The sequence below is a fragment of the Pteropus medius genome, unplaced genomic scaffold, assembly GCF_902729225.1.
Source record: "Pteropus medius unplaced genomic scaffold, Ma_sr-lr_union100, whole genome shotgun sequence".
In the NCBI taxonomy this organism is placed as follows: domain Eukaryota; kingdom Metazoa; phylum Chordata; class Mammalia; order Chiroptera; family Pteropodidae; genus Pteropus; species Pteropus medius.
Window position 1 is genome coordinate 23,936,915 of NW_024340692.1, and position 3,780 is coordinate 23,940,694.

At 32.2% G+C, this 3,780-nt stretch overlaps 1 pseudogene; it reads left to right on the top strand.

The window, feature by feature from the left end:
* The first annotated feature begins 2,990 nt into the window (after window positions 1-2,990).
* LOC120595187 (uncharacterized) lies at window positions 2,991-3,109 on the top strand (annotated as a pseudogene).
* Window positions 3,110-3,780: the final 671 nt, after the last annotated feature.

Consider the following 3,780-nt stretch of genomic DNA (forward strand, 5'->3'; position numbering starts at 1 on the left):
GTCAGTCTTATGCTATTTTCATAAAGTAAGTTAAGATGATTTCATGTGTGTGTACGCACACACTTAAGAATAGTCTAAATCCACATCTGTTATTTAAAGATTTGTAGAATTTTCATCTGGGTCTGGTAACATTGGTAGAAGTAGATCTTTTGACATGCCTTGAGTTCTTATATAGTAATTGGTATGTTTTGGATTTCTACCTCATTTGGAGCCAATTTTGATCATTTCTGTTTTCTGGAAACTAATTCACATAAAAAATGCTTCTTTTCAGTTAATATAAATATGTCATAACATTTCTACTTTTAATTGCCTTTTTATCTATCATCCGTTTCCTGGGAAATCCAGTTACACAATATTTTATAATTAATTAATATAAATATTACATGGTATTCTAATTTTTAATTGCCTGAGATTACATATTTTTTATTTCTAATATTCTTCACTGAAGTATTTTTTAATTCAGTTTCTTATTTTTTATTTAATTGTTTTAAAGAATTAGATCTTATCAGATATTTCCATGTATAAGATAATTAATAAGATCTAGATTATTAGATCTTATATGTTAGGTATTTATTAGGTAAGTCCATTTTGTTCTCTGGCATTTTGGGTTGCACAGAAGTCTTGTTGACAACCTCTTTCTTTTGCTTGAATATTCACAGGATTTTTAAAAATATTTGCAGCCAAAAAATTTTATGAAGATTCATCTAGTTATAAGTCTTAGTTAATTTCACCTGTCACTCAGTGAGCTCTTTTATTTTAAACTCATGAGTTCTTCAGCTGAGGAAAATTTTCTTCTATTCTATCTTTAGATATTTGCTTTCATTCTGGGATCCCTATTACACAGAGTACTCTCTCTCTCTAATCAATACTTTTGCCTCATCTTTTTTCTTTCCCTCTGAGTTCTTTGGAGATGATCTGGATTGTGCTCTAAATCTCTGAGATTGTTTTCTGCAATATCCAATGTGTTTCATTAAAACATTGTTTATTATAAATATTTAAATCCCTATCCCCAACCTTTTGGACTTATGGTAAAGTCCAGGTCTCAGATGAATCAGGCTGATAACAGTTTCTGCTTATAACTTTGGTTTTTTCTCATTCTGATAAGTGAGGATTTTTTCTTTTGAGCTTGGCTATAGATTTATGATGCACTGAGATTAGTCTCTAGGCTAGTTCTATCTGGCCCACATTGCTTTTATCCCATTTAGTGTGATCAAGGAAGGGATGTTTACATCTTGCTTCATGATCCTAATTAGAGATCACATCATTTTTGTTCTCTACTTGTTAACCTAAGAATAAGCATTACATCTCAGAAGGTTTTACTTAAATTTACCTACAGTAGAGTTTGCATTTGGAAGTAGTTTTTAAACACTGAATAAGCTTAGTTTCTCAATGGAAGATAAATTTCCCAATTATACAGTGCAGGGACACTTCCTGTATGACATAAATAGCCCAAAACCCACTTCTTATGGGACATTGTTAAATTCCTTTGCCACAACAGTTTCTCAAGAGGTCAACTTAATCACTATAATTCTGGGTAGCTACTACTGTTATAAATAAAGAACTAATACAAGTCTAAAGTCTTCGAGCCATATGTCCCTATGACTGACTATATCAGAGGACACAGATTTACCCAAGGCTCCAAGAATTATGGTAAGACCATGCCTAGAGTGATTAAAAGATATGAATGCTTCAAGTTAACCATCTGAAAACAAGCATTATTTTATATAATCTAATTAATAGTAATAGGTACTTAAATCATTGTATTGCTTTAAAACAGAATATTTGATCTCAATGGATCATTAAAAGTCATTTACTACAAATTTTATATTTTAGAGATGAGAACATTCAGACCCAAAGTTTGTGGATTACTTGTCCAGGGTCAATCATTCATCTAGTCTGGGGCTTTGAACTGAGATTCCTGCTTCATAGTTCAAGTACTGTTTCCTTTACTCCATGCTATAAAATATTATAGAAAAATTCTACATATTACTATTTGGTATCATGTAACATATTTATTTCTTTTCCACATAGCTTGAAGCAGTGTATTTGATGGAAAAAAAAAATCCATATTTTAGTTGATTCAAGTACAGCTAATAGAGAATCATAAGGGCCATTTGGAGGCCAAGAGAATTCTGTAGGGACCAAATACTAGACACTACCACTTACTAAAAGAATAGGAAATTTTGAAGCATGTAGCAGCTCAAAAATCCTGACACATGCTGCTGGGAAAAAAAGGGATAAAATAATGTTACTCATCTTCAAGGTTGTCAGGTTGACAATCAGTACTGTGATTCATCTCTGAGGCCTACGAACTTGGCACTACCATGAAATAGATAAACGTAATCCAAGTGACTGTTTAAATCAGAACCGATTTGATTGTTCACTTGTGATAGATACCAGGGGCCTAAAAAACCTTTCAGCATCTCTAAATGAGAAAACTTTGAGGTGACAAAAATGCTTTGATTTTACTTTGCAGTTTTTATTATCATGAAAAGATAGATGATAGATGATACGTAGATGATAGATAGATAGATAGATAGATAGATAGATAGATAGATAGATAGATAGATACATGATAAGTAAATGATAAATAGATAAATATAAATAAGTTATAGCACCTATGTTAGAGAGGAGTCAAATTTTCCAGTGAAATTCATTAGTTTATGAAATTATATCTACATTTGGCACTGTAATTTTTTCACTTTTCAGTATTATGCTCCACAAATAAAAATAGCCAAATCGTTTGAGAGAACCTACAACTTATAGACTGATGGAAATAACACAACTCGCTTATATTGAAGAAGATAAAATAAAAGCAGATTGAACCAACAGGAAAAACCTTTCTCAAAATTCTACACCATTAACAAACACTTTGTTGCCCTTTGAGAATAGAAAGACATGATGGATAAAAATTTTATTTTTTGTTTGAGTGTATGTTCAAGTAGTCCAAATGGATCCTCCTATTTAAATTAAAAAAATTAAAAAAAAAAGACTTCAGCTATACCACCCTGAACATGCCCGATCTCATCTAATCTCAGAAGTTAAGCAGAGTTGGGCCTGTTTAGTACTTGGATGGGAGACCACCTAGGAATACCACATGCTGTAGGCATTTAAAAAAAAAAAAAACTAATCAAATAATTAATTTAAAAAATGAAAAGAGTTTCATTTATTTGATCAACAAAACTTTATTGAGTGTTTACTACATGTTAAGCAATGTAATGGAGAATAGGGATGATGAATAAGGTAATTCATACTATAAAGATGAGAGAGTTAACAGATAATTCTATTAAGCATGATTGTATCCCTCAAAGAAGAAAATATCAAGAAACATGAAAAGTGTAGTCATCATCGGGAGGGAAGGTAGGGAAAGACACAAAAAAATTAGTTTTGTAAACTTACAGCCAAGTTCAAAAGGAATAAAAGCATCCAGGTACCAGAAATAGAAAGCCAACAGCCAAAAAAGTAAGCTGAAACTGATGCAGCCTGACCTATGTGGGAAGTGAATTCAGATATATACCCAAGAGGCTGAGGGCTGGGATTATAAATACTAACGGGAAGGCAGGCATCATGGATCCCAGCCCAGCAAGGCAAGAGACTGATACCAATAACTATGCTTAAACCCTGAAATCATGAAGGACTGAGCAGTTAACAGCATGAATTCTAGGATTATTATGCTTGGGTTTAAATTTCAACTCAACTTCCTAGATGTGTGATCTTGGCCAGGTTACTTACACTCTTTGTCTGTTTCTTTATCTATGAATTAGACATGAACAAAACCTA